The 13,146-nt window shown below is 46.0% G+C and overlaps 1 protein-coding gene across 2 annotated transcripts in view; it reads left to right on the forward strand.

Annotated features, from left to right (window-relative positions):
* The window catches only part of TP53I11 (tumor protein p53 inducible protein 11), a 104,254-nt gene that overhangs the window by 9,503 nt on the left and 81,605 nt on the right, over positions 1-13,146 (forward strand). The window contains exon 1 of one of the 2 annotated variants that reach the window (XM_015426141.1): positions 10,138-10,171. The exons of the other annotated variant lie outside the window; for it this stretch is intronic. The gene's annotated coding sequence lies outside the window, so the exon portion shown is untranslated. Of the gene's footprint in view, positions 1-10,137; positions 10,172-13,146 lie in introns of those variants that run through there. 2 annotated transcript variants of the gene reach the window in all.

Raw genomic sequence — 13,146 nt, forward strand, 5'->3', positions numbered from 1 at the left:
ATTAAGATTGAAGTTTACTGTATGTGAAAACTTCTTAAATAAGAAGAATGAGTTTGTATGAGTTTGTGCATATTTCTATCTCATGCTGTGTCAATGGTAAATAAAAAGTAATACTGAAAACCAGAAGTTATTTGACAATACCATCATACAACAGACATCCACCACTTTCCCCTATTATATGCTTGTAAAATTATACGAAACATGCACTCAAATATGCAAGGGAAACTGAACTCAGTAACACTGTAAGCTAGTATGAAGTGTCTGGAATACTGCAGTGAAAGAATCAAGAGAATATCTTGTTGGGTACACGAGAAACTGCAAGTTAAAACACTTGTGACAGTAGCTGGAAACTGCAGAGCTCAGGGAATGTTATGCCTGCCTTTGATGACTTCACGACGTAGTGGAAGGGCCTTCTATATAGGGGGTAGTGGCTCTCCCCACCCCCCCATCTGAGTGCTTCAAATGGCACCTGTGCATATGGCATATTATCTCCATTGTGTTTGAGAAATCTTCAAGCGGGACTTAGGTTGGTAATTCTTTCAAAAAAACTTTCCTGAAATAGATGGAGCACTGACATAGCCCAATTTCTGTGCTTACAGTGAACCATATACAACATTTGTTGACCAACATATATGAAAAAGTTGCTCCAAGCAAGCTTGTTTTACAACACAAGGGTCTTGTGAACTAGCCCTGGAGCACAAGCTGGCAATGGGCTCCAAAAAGGCAGTATTTTTTCACTCTAGCCATTTACAGCAGGTTTATATGCTACAGTATGTAAAATGCCAGCCACTACCAATGCACTGTCAGCATCAGAACTACCAGAAAATACAAAGGAGACAGTGTTAACAAGAGGGAGAAATTATAGGACACAGAGGATGAGACTGTGGTCTTGACTTGTGTTTATGACGCAGCTGATCTCAAGTGTTGTAATCCTTCACCCACGCCCTCCTTGGCTTTTCAAGGTGGTGCAGCACCTCTGTCCTATTTCATTTGGTTGGGTCAACGAGTTGTAAGTGGAAGGCATTTGCAGAATGGTTCTATACAGCTACCCTCAACACCTGCCTTTAAGGGACATGGGACACCTTTAACCGAATGGAATGCAGCGTGGGGAGGATGATTATAGCTAGAGTGGGGAGTTGGCAGTCATGTTCTGTGATGAGATTCAAACAATAGTGAGCCGGCATTTCACTCCCTTCCACTGTGCAGGTAATCCTAGCCATTTCTCTCCTAAAAACCCACAGAGATTGTTTATGTTACCTTGTGGATTTAAAGGCAACAGGCCTGGAGAAAAAATGTCATGTCTCTGTGCAATCCTATGCAGCCTTTCACTTTTCTCAGTCCATGGCCTTAGAGTGTAACTTTGCTTAGGACTGTACTCGTCATGTGTGGAAATGGGCAGCTCAAGTTTTTCATGATGTAGAGCAGGGGTCCCCAACCTTTTTGAGCCCATGGGTACCTTTGGAGTTCTGACACAGGTTGGTGGGCACAACCACAAACTGGCTGCCATGCGGGGCAGAGCCAGCCAGAAAGTGGCCACCCAGGAGTCAGAGGCACACACAGAGGAAGCCCAAGGGCAAAGGGTAAGAGTAGTAATTAAAAAAACCAACAACACTGGGAGAGAGAGGTGTGAGAGAGAATAAAATCATCACTGTGCTAGCAGCTGCCACTGAAACAATGTTGTTAAAGTGACAGGACAGTTTGTCTCCAAGGAGTTGGTACCATTAGACTACTTACAAATGGGTACTCATTTTTAAAGCATGTGTGTGTGTGTAGAGAGAGGGGGGGTATGTGTCTTCTAAAAGTTATAAAAAGTTTAGGAATAATGCAAGACTGACTTCTCCTGTGTTTTCTGTTTATTTTTCAGAAGTGTCTGTTTTGGCTGTGCTTAAAAGCATTAACTGCCTTTGACTTGGCCCCAATTACAGCCACACTGAAAGCATGAAATTTGTATGTGTTTAACTGAATTAATAATAAATATATTATTGGGCTATGATCTTTTGCAGCCCAAGGACTTTGTATCATGCTTATGTAGCAGTTTTGGGTTTGGTGTTGAAGACTGGACCAGGAAATTAATTCAATAACCGCTGTTGCCTTGGTCTCTGTTACCAAGGATGGTGAGCTTTCTTTTTTTCAAAGGGGCAGGGGGAATGAGCATAACAAATACTTTGAAAATAGAATTTTTGTAATATAATGTTGAACAAAATGGCATCCTTCCTAACAGTGCAGATTTTCATTGCATGCACACTTGTTAGGGTTGCCAAATTGGACTTACCTTGCCGGCGGGGGACTCTGGGGTGGCTCCCGGAGTGTGTGTGAGCGCGCAGAGTGCGCGCGCGCCACATGCACATCACAGGGAAGTGACGTCATGATGCCGGGCACACTCGGGGCGGGGCCACAGTCATTTGAGGGGAAAACTCTATGTTTTCCCCTCAAATGGCTGTGGCCCCGCCCCCAGCTTGCCCGGTGTCATGACGTCACTTCCCTGTGACGTGCACGCGGGGGTGGGTTTTCCCCCGGGGCCCGATTCCGCAGGGGCGGAAATCGGGCCTCCAAAGTGGGGGGAAATCCGCCCCCGGGGGGACTTGGCAGCCCTAACACTTGTTACTAAACAGTGTATAAATGTGACCATTTTTTTCTTCAGATTCTGTTTGGTGTAAAAGCTGAAGTTTACTGAAGCCTGATCCGGTTTTATTCAGATACAATGGGAACTTCCTCCTAAGGTTTCCTACTCCAGGTTGTGAAATTCCTGGAGATCTGAGGGTAGAGCTTAGCAGGGATTTGATGCCATGATAGAGTCCACCCTCTGAAGGAGCCATTTTCTCCAGGATAAACTGATCTCTGTGGGCTGGGGACCAGTAGTAATTCTGGAAGACCTGCAGCCCCCTACCTGGAGGCTGGCAACCCTGAATTCCACACTATGCTGTCACTTTATGTAGGAAGAAGAGGGGGATGGCCAAAGTGCCATAAAATGCTGGAAGTCCTGGGTGAAGTGTGATCACATACAATTCAAATCTAATCAAGAAAAACACAGAGACTATTCACTAGTTATACTAAGCTAGCTAATATCCGTAGTGGGAGGGATGGTGGCATGTTTCACCAAAATAGTTAACACACTGAAAATTAAACTGAAGTTTACTTTTCAACACAATATTTATTTATTTATTTTATTGCATTTATACCTATTTATTTATTTATTCGATTTATATCCCACCCTCCCCGCCGGAGCAGGCTCAGGGCGGCTTACATAAAAGGTTAAAAACACATAAAAACAACACAAATACAAAACATCATAATTAGTCATAAACAGTTATAAACAGTCATAAGGTGCTAGTAACGATGTTGATGGCAGTAGTGGTATTGCATAGCGGTAATAACAGGCCATGATGGAATAGTCACAGAGGAATATAGTCAGTGTTGGGAGTTCAACTTATCTAATCTTTATACTGGTGGGCACAGGGCTGATGATGATGGTAAGTCCAGCGGGGATGGGCCTTGTCCTGATTAAAGGCGGCTCCTAATTAAAGGCCTGGTGGAAATCTTTAAAGTGCCCCAAGACCCTCGTTTATCTTTGTTTCAACAGGCTATCATAGTTATCACCAGAGGTCATTTCGGGGGGGATCGCGGGGGATCACAGTTCCCCCGGGTGAGGTACGGGGGGTGGGGCACATGACGAAGCCCCGCCCCTTGCTTCCGGCCGCCCCGCTTCCGGCCCTCATTCAGCCAGGAGGAGGCAGGAGAAGAGGGAGGGTAAGTTGCTTCCTCCCTGCCTCTCCCCACCCCTGCCTGCCTGGGGCCAGGGAGGGCCTTCGCGGGGCTTCCTTGCACTCCCGCCGGCCTTGCAGGTCCACCGCCGGGCCCCTCATGGGGCCCGGCAGTGGAGCTGCAAGGCCAGTGGTGGCAGCCGGGACCGTTGGGGGCGGGGTGTGTGGCCTTATGACACACTTCCGGTGATGTCAGGGGGTGTGGCCTCATGACACACTTCCGGTGATGTCAGGGGGTGTGGCATATGCTAATGAGTTATGCTAATGAGTTCCCCTAGCTCTTTTTCTACGAAACGACCTCTGGTTATCACTCTGGAATTACTTATGAATACCATGGTGTAGAAGAGAAATACTTAAACTCTACTGGTTATTGAGATTGTTGAACATAGTCTCCTGCTAGCACTAAAAAAACTTAGTTTCTTTGGCACTGGCACTCTTAAAACTCTTTCCTCTGGATGTGGGGGAATACTGGATGGGTGGTGAACCAGGAGTATTCACCTTATACCATCACATAACTGAAAGCACTAGTCAGCAATCATCACCACTCCTCCTCAATAATTTGCATTTTGTTATGTTATGAATAACTAGGAGCCTAATTAGTATTTCAAACGTTTTCTATAGTTGCCCTGTAGGCATTTTGATGTGCCTCAATTCTCATTAAAACCCAAAGATCACTGTTTGCTCAAGTGGTTAAGACGCTGAACTGCAGACTGGAAGGTTGGTAGTTCAGCAGTTCGAGACCCGAGTGCCACATGACGGAGTGAGCTCCCGTCTTTGGTCCCAGCTCCTGCCAACCTAGCAGTTCGAAAGCAAGAAATTACAAGTAGATAAATAGGTACCGCTTCGGTGGGAAGGTAAACAGCATTCCGTGAGCCTCGGTGTTTAGTCATGCCGGCCCCATGACCACGGAAACTTCTTCGGACAGCGCTGGCTCTTAGGCTTGGAAATGGAGATGAGCACTGCATCCCTAGAGTCGGATTCGACTGGCTTTACTCTACATCTACAGCACCGTAAACTAGAAAATATGCTTTATTGGAGATACTCATTCTCACAAGAGTTCAGTCAAATAGCAGATTTCCTTTCACCCAAGATGGTGACAAACAACAAAGTCCCTACTATGTGGTTACCCAATACAATAGCTGTGTTCCAAAACTGTGTCCAGGGTCTAGGTACAGTTTGGAGGCATTCTGGTTTGATGGTGGAGTGTCTGCTTTTTGTGCAGAAGATCCAGGTTCATGTTCCACAACCCACCAAGGTTACAGTGAGTGAAGTAACTATGTATGTTCTGCTCAGCATGCAATTTAAGTAGTTGCATTGCTTTACCCAACAGCTTACGTTCCCAAATGTCTGTATGTGGACCATTGTTTTGTCTTGGTATCAGGCAGCTTCATATGTTCAGTGAAGTTTGTCCACCACCCTCAATTATGCCAATGTTTTTTTTTAGAAAGATCAAAGGAAGTTTGAACAAGGGACTTTATCTTCTTGTAGCAATTCCCACCCGAAGCCAAATCTCCCAGCCACCAGAATGCTGCCCTTTTAATAGGAGTAATGTGAGACCTACGAGGGGGTCATGAACTAATTATACAAATAAGCAAAATGAAAGGTTTGGAAAAAGTTAATCAAGGCAATGCTAATAGGGGTTTCATTACCTTTGAGCTTGGTTATATTTGTAATTACAAATCAAGTGCAGGAAAGGTTTGAGTGCACACACATTACGCAGGAATTAGGACATTACAGCTTTTTCGGGGCTGATCTAATGTTAGTGGAGGGCGAAGGAATGTTTTGCCATCCAAGTGATGGATGCACAGAAGAACTGACTGCTTTTCTGTCTAGGACACACTTGTCCTGTCCCAGTGCACACGGTCGTCCCGTCATCATTTTATCCTCACAACAAACCTGTGAGGAGGGCTACAATGAGAGAGGCTGATTGGCCTAAGGTTACCCAGTAAGCTTCATGGATGGGGACAGCAACCTAAGGCTCTCAGATTCTAATGGGTACTCAACCCCCTGTGCCACAGCGACTTTATACCACACTGACTCTTCTGTTTCCTAGGTTGGACCTTGTTTAAAAAATGTATGCTAGCTAGCATTAGGAAAATGTGATGGCCCCATAGCACTGAAGAAACATAAGAGTAGCTATGCTGAACAAGATGAGTGGTCCAGCAGCCTGTTTTCCGTATTGACCAGTCAGATGGTGTAAAGGTAAAGGTTTCCCTTGCTCGAAAGCCAGTCGAATGCGACTCTAGGGATGCAGTGCTCATCTCCGTTTCCAAGCCGAAGAGCCAGCGCTGTCCAAAGACGTTTCCGTGGTCATGTGGCCAGCATGACTAAACACCGAGGCACACGTAACTGTTACCTTCCCACCGAAGCGGTACCTATTTATCTACTTGCAATTTCTTACTTTCGAACTGCTAGGTTGGCAGGAACTGGGACCAGACACAGGAGCTCACTCCATCATGTGGCACTCGGGTCTCGAACTGCTGAACTACCGACCTGGTTTGAAGTTCAGCATCTTAGCCACTTGAGCCACCCTCAGATGGCATAAAGCAAGCACCAAACAGGGCCCTCAGTCAAGAGCCTTTGCTTGCTCATTGGTCCCTGGCTTGTGACAGTCAGAGGCATTCTAGCTGGGCCTAGAGGCCAAAGATAGATCTATCCTTCATAACCGTATCCAAATCCTTTTTAAAACCATCTAAGCTTGTGGCCGTAGTACTTCCTTTTGTCTGACTTGAATCTATAGCTAGCCACCTTCAGTGTGCTATGTTGAGTTCTAGTATTATGAGAAAGATACAACGGTTTCTCTGTCCTCATTCTCTATGCCATGCATAATTCTGTAGACCTCATTTTTATGTAGATTTTTTAAAGCCCCTGAGGCTTCAGCCTTGCCTCATGGGCGGGGGGGGGGGCACGCCAACCCTGTGATCATTTTGAGTTGCTTTCTCTCCAGTTTTTCCAGCTCTTTATTATCCTTCTTGAGATGTGTGTATATAGTATCCCAAGTGAGGCTGTGCCAGGGATGTCTCTAAGGACATGACTATACTGGCAGTTTTATTTTCCATCCCTTGCATGGAATTTGCCTTTTATTGTTTTAATCACTGCTGCACACTGCACCAATGTTTTCAGTGAGTTATGTGCCAGAACCCCAAGGTCTTTTTCTTGGTCTGTCACTGCCAGCTCAGACATGAATATAATATTTTGACTCAGTGTACATCACATGGCATTTAAATTGAATTTCACCTACCATTTATTTGCCCAATTACTCAGTTAAGGGGCAAACTACATGATACAATTACCCACACCTCATTCTTTAACACAAAGCAGCTGCAGGAATGTAGTTCCCAAGGGCCCTATGTAGATTGGGACTAAAGACCAAAGATCTATTTGCCCCACTGGGGGAATGTACATGCACTGAATACTCTATGTGCAGCCTCCCTACCAGGGCAAATAGTGTTCCCCCTTGGCAAGCTGACTTGTGGCTAAATGTATTGTTTAATCTGGCTCTTATTGTACAGTCCTATACAGAGCTGCGGTGGCTCAAGTGGTTAAGACGCTGAACTGCAGGCTGTGGAAGGTCAGTAGTTCAGCGGTTCAAGACCCGGGTGCCGCAAGACAGGGTGAGCTCCTGTCTCTAGTTCCAGCTCCTGCCAACCTAGCAGTTCGAAAGCAAGAAATTGCAAGTAGATAAATAGGGACCACTTCGGTGGGAAGGTAACAGCGTTCAGTGCGCCTTGGTGTTTAGTCATGCCGGCCACATGACCACGGAAACGTCTTCGGACAGCGCTGGCTCTTCGGCTTTGAAACGGAGATGAGCACCGCAACCCTAGAGTCGGATTCGACTGGCTTTCGAGCAAGGGAACCTTTACCTTTACCTTTATACAGAGTTACCCTGGCTAAGCCTATTAAAATGATTGAAGAAACTCTGCACAGGGTTGTACTTTTGGAGAGGTCCTTTTTAAAACAAAGCACCCTTCCCAGTTAGTCTTGCCAGCCCCCAGGTCTGGGCGGGGGACCCCCTGATTTTAGGGGCTTCTCCCCACGCCGACCAGCTGGCTGGTGGGGGAAACCTCACCTCTAAACAGGGACATTGCATCCCCAACATGATGATGTCACCTGGAAGTGATGTTACCCAGAAGTGATGTTATCACAGTGGGAATATCATGCAGGGATGCACTGCTATTTGGGCAATGTAGTTTGAGGCTGAAAGAACCATAGAGTTTCACACAAATACCAGCGTATCCTCTGTCAACGCCCCCGATGCAATGATGTCACTTCCGGGTGACTTTTTCTGTTGACTCAGAAAGTTGGACCAGTAATGCAGTGACATCCCCACCCATCCCCAGAAAGCCCCCCAAATCACCCTGCCAGAACCCTATGCAGTTAATGAATGCAGACATCCTTTTATTCCATAACTATTAACTCTGGGAAGCCTTTGGTGCAGTGCATGGAGCTAGAAAGGACCCAGGGTCATCTAGCCCAACCATCTCACAGTGCAGGGAATTCACAGCTACCTCCCACCCCCACTCCCCCAGTGACCCCTGCTCTATGGCCAGAGGAAGGCAAAAAACCTGCAGGATCCCTGGGTAGGCTTGCCAAGCCCCCGCTGAGGACAGGGGAACCCCCGCTTTAAAAACCGCTTTTTTGAAATTTGGCCCCGGGGGACAAAATGGCGGCCAGAAAAGTGACGCTCTAGCATTTAAGTCCTCCAAGACTCTATGGCTATGAAAGCCATAGAGACGAAGGATAGAGCGTTCCCTCTAGTGTGTGCGGTTCACCGCTGCGAGTCCCCCCCCCAGCCGCGCAGGTCAGGTCTCCACCAGCTGGAGGAGAGGGCTCTGCCCCAGCAGCTTCCTAAGGGCACACCCAGCTCCCAGCAGCCCCTTGCTCTCATGGTCAGGTGGCGTGGTGGGCATCTGCTGCTTCGTGGTCGCCGCTGCCGCTGCTCATTCTGATCCCTCTGAGCCTCAAAGGCAGTTGCCTGGCCTCGCAGAGAGTCGCACACGGTTCCTTGAAGCCTGCCCTGCCGACAGTCAAATGTCTGGGAGGGAGGGTAAGGTTTGGGCATGCTGTGGTGGTTTTTGTTCCACTTGGGCTGCTGGGGTGGGCGGCGGGCCCTAGCTGAGCTTTGAGAAACTGCCTCCACTTTGCTTTTTTGTTGCCTTCAAAGGCTGGGGGGAACTTACCTCCTGCAATGCCAATGCCAGAACTTTTAGGCGGGGAAGGCTGGTCTGGCAGTCAAAGGAAACCTAGTTCTAGGCTTCTTTTGTATGATTTACACAAAGGATATATTGTGTTATTGCTGACTACAATAGGAGGAGACAGGAAACTATATAAAAATATATTCCTTACTGGGCGGCAGGTTATCTACGGGTTTAGGCCAACATACTGACCAATTTGAATTCAGGTTACATGCAGTTCTGTACTCATCTTTTAATTGTTGAGATTCATCACTTTTGGGTTCCTAGCTGGAACCCAAATGTTACAGCATTGCATGATGCCATCCCACTCCTGCCTCAAGGAGCACTGGCAGAGATTTGAATATGGCACCACAGTGTTCCATATTTTCCAGCATCCTGTTTTAACATATTGACCAGCCATTTGTCCTGGAGTGCCAACAACAGGGCATGGGGGCCAAGGCTTTCTCTTGATGTTGCCTCCTAGCAGTGAATTTTGGAGGGTTACTGCCTCTGAATATAGAGGTGATGTCAGCTTCTAGGAGTTTAGTGCTGCAGTTGTAAGGTTACTTGCTAGGGAGCGAATTCTTTGATACCAATAAAAATGTTCTGAAATCAAGTAGTTGTTGCTCCCACTGGGAACTACAGGGACACTATATTTTCTTTTAAGCAGGTCTAATTTCACAATTGAAGTATTTTATTTGTGGTATGCAGTTGAGTCCATATGCTGAGAAAAAACTAAAATACTTCTACTTGTAAATTCTAATTTCACATAAATTTAGGAGCAAAGGAATGTAATCTAGAACAAATGTAGTGGAAACTGAAGGACCAAGCACCCTGTCATATCCTCCCATTTGTGATTTGTTGCAGCCTCAGGGAACAAAGATGGATCTAACAGATGAGACCACTCCTATCTTGTCAGGAGTAGGTAGCCAGGTGAAACCATTCCACTAGTCCTTCTATAACTTTATGCAGTATTTGCTAGGAGCAGACAAAAATAATGGATTGAATTGAAAAGAAAAAGTATGCTTGATTTATGTACATTTATGCATTGTCTGCTATTTGGGTTACCTGTGGATTTAGCAGTCTTTCTCCAAATAATTTTTTTCTGAAATTAGGCATTGCTCCTGCTGAGATATGGTTTTGCTGAGTGAGGAGCACTAAGGATGTAGCAGCCAGTTGTCTCAGTCTCCCTGTTACCAAGAAGGTTGGCTGGTTATTTCCCTTGGGGAAACTCAGGTAAGAGAGGAAGGCCAGAATATATGTGCTTTGCAATTGGAGTTACTATGGAAGATGCCTAACTATAGAAGGGCACCAAAACTTTGCCCTCTTGAGGGTATGTTTTGAGTACTTTTCTAGTAGCTCAAGGGTCCTGTATGTGAAAGAAGAATTTGCTGTCATTCTGAGTATTGAGTAGCAGCCTCTGATCTGCCAAGAACTGACTTCTTTCTAAATTTTGTGCACTTAAGGCAGTGATCTTCTATATGGCACCTGTGGGCACCTTGGTGCCTACTGATGGGTGTTCTGGCACCCATTTGCCATTTTTCACAACTAAATAGCAGGGCCTGGTTTCCCTCCACCTCTTTGAAGCAGGCAAGCCAAGGGAGGGCATGGGGGTGTGGCCTAATATGCGAATGAGCTGTGTTGTCAGGGTGTGTGGCCTAATATGCTAATTAGTTTCTGCTGCTGGGTGTGGCCTATTATGCTAATGAGTTCCTGCTGGGCTTTTTTTGTAGAAGAATTGCTTATAGCTGTAGCAATATGGAAAAGACTAGTTATGTTGTAGCTCTTGGGAAGAGCCAAGAAATAGGCAAGGGTAGTACCCATTTTGTTTTTCTCTTCATTTGGGCCTGAGCGAAGTAAAAAAAAAGTGTAGGTTGGGGAAGCTCTATAAATAAGTTATTTGAATAAAGTTATTCAAAGACAGCTTTTTATGAAGACAGAACATACTTGGAATCAGTGGCTCTGAATAAGCTGGAACTAGGCAAGTGTTATGAAGGACTGTGGTAGGCCTTTTGCTTCTGCTTACTATTTATTGTGAGCAAAGTTGTACTCTGTTTACTTAAGAAGACCCTCAGTGTTAGTGTCTGCGTTTTATACTCACCGAGATTGGGGGCACCCAACTTAAGATGTCCCTCTAGCTTCTTTCAAGTATTCATTCTATTACCATCTAATGGAAGAAGTGTGCAGAGACTCACAAAAGCTCATACCCTACCACAAATTTGATTAGTCTTTAAGGTGCTGGACTCTTTCTACTGTCCACGGCGCAATAAATCAATAGAATTAATTTTTTACCCCTCAGTCAAGATGTTAAATTTTCTGAAGCTTAAAAATACAGGAAGTACAGCTTGTGAACTCTTGAACATTATGACTATGCCAAATTATTTTGTGTAAATATTGTGAAACTTTTGAAAATCAAAAAAGACGAACATGACACACAAGTTCTGGGAAACCTATCATAACAAGAGATGTATTTTGCAAGTTATTAAAACACAAATTGCATTGCTGGAGCATACCTATGTATAAAGTGTTGAGGTTTTGCTTGGCTTTAATGACCAGCAGTCCGTTTTGGTTCAACACAATAACCTGGGAGATGGTGTAGGAAAACTTGGGGGGGGGGTTTGGGGGGGAGACTTCCAAAAACCATTCAGCAATGTATATTGTTTTAGACTCTTGGGATTTATAGATTGGCAGGGTGCTGAAAATTCGTTCAGAGATCCCGCATATCCCCATTGCATAAATATTGCTTCCGAGCTTTCCCATTGAAATGGAATGGCAGGAACTTCTATGTGGCAAAAATAGGCCCTTGCTGGTTTAGTCAGTTGCATTTCAACACTTGCATAGAAGAAAATGCTAGAACAAGTCAGAAAATGTTCTGAGTAGCTCTTGATTTTTGTTTTTTTACCAGCACTTGACTGCTGTGCCCTCCAGGCAGTGAGATATGTCATTCTCATTAACATCTGCAATAGTCTAAGCATTTTGGCCTCCCCTGCTCCCACTGCCTGCATTGTTGTAGGGCTCACGGCGCTGGCTATGATTTGCCCTGCTCACAGAGACCAACAGAGCATCACCACAGGAGGCACTATGAATCTGCATTGATGAGTCGCCCTCTATTTTGATTGGACTGAAACTTGATTTTATCCTTTATCTTTTAATGTTAAATTTGTTTTTAAATCCTAATGTTCTATTGTTATTATGTTGCTGACTGAAATGTGACTCACCCTGAGCCCACTTATGGGGGAAGGTGGGATATAAGCCTAATAAAGCAAACCAAATCAATCATTGAAAAAGTTTGAAGCCTACTTGCACTGAAATAATCCTCCAGAAGAGCCACAGAGGCATAGCTGATTTGCCTGCAGCCGTCAGAAAGTCTTGTGAGGCTGGGTTTAGGAGGTTAAGATGCTCAGAGGTTAAGACGCTGAGCTGCAGACAGGAAGGTCTGTAGTTCGGCGGTTCGAGACCCTAGTCCCATGTGACAGAGTGAGCGCCTGTCTCTGGCCCCAGTTCCTGCCAGCCCAGCAGTTCGAAAGCAAGAAATTGCAAGTAGATAAATAGGTACCGCTTCAGTGGGAAGGTGACAGTGTTCTGGGCACCTCAGTGTTTAGTCATGCTGGCCACATGACCATGAAAATGTCTTCAGACAGTGCTGGCTCTTTGGCTTGGAAACGGAGATGGGCACCACCCCTACAGTTGGATTTGACTGGCTTTTGAGCAGGGGAAACCTTTACCTTTATAGCAGGGGCTGAAGATGGAAGATCGAATGAACCTGGACGTTGGCATTTATATCATACTATCATACATTTGCTATTAACCAAGTACAATCTCTCCCTTATATATAAAAGAGTAGTGGGCACCAACATTCTAAAATGCGCCCCGTTAGTGTATAGCTGTTAGAACTGCCACTTATTATAAGGGAGAGATGCCCACCAATGAGAACGCGAAGCCCGGGTCCCGCCCACACCACGACTGCTCCGAGAAACCACCTCCACTCGCCCGACGCCATTTACTTTGTCGGGCAAGGACGAGAACTACGAGGGCGCCGCCACGTCGGATTCGGTAGCCTGTCGCCTGCCTCGCCCCCCCCCCAACGCTCACGGGCCGGCGCCCTCCCCGGAGGCCTCCTGTCGCCCACCTCACCCCACCCCCAACGCTCCCGGGCCGGCGACAGGAGCCGGTGGCCTCCTGTTGCCCGCCTCGCCCCCCCAACGCTCCCC

This window comes from Gekko japonicus, unplaced genomic scaffold (genome assembly GCF_001447785.1).
Source record: "Gekko japonicus isolate JY-2015 unplaced genomic scaffold, Gekko_japonicus_V1.1 scaffold171, whole genome shotgun sequence".
Classification (NCBI taxonomy): Eukaryota; Metazoa; Chordata; class Lepidosauria; order Squamata; family Gekkonidae; genus Gekko; species Gekko japonicus.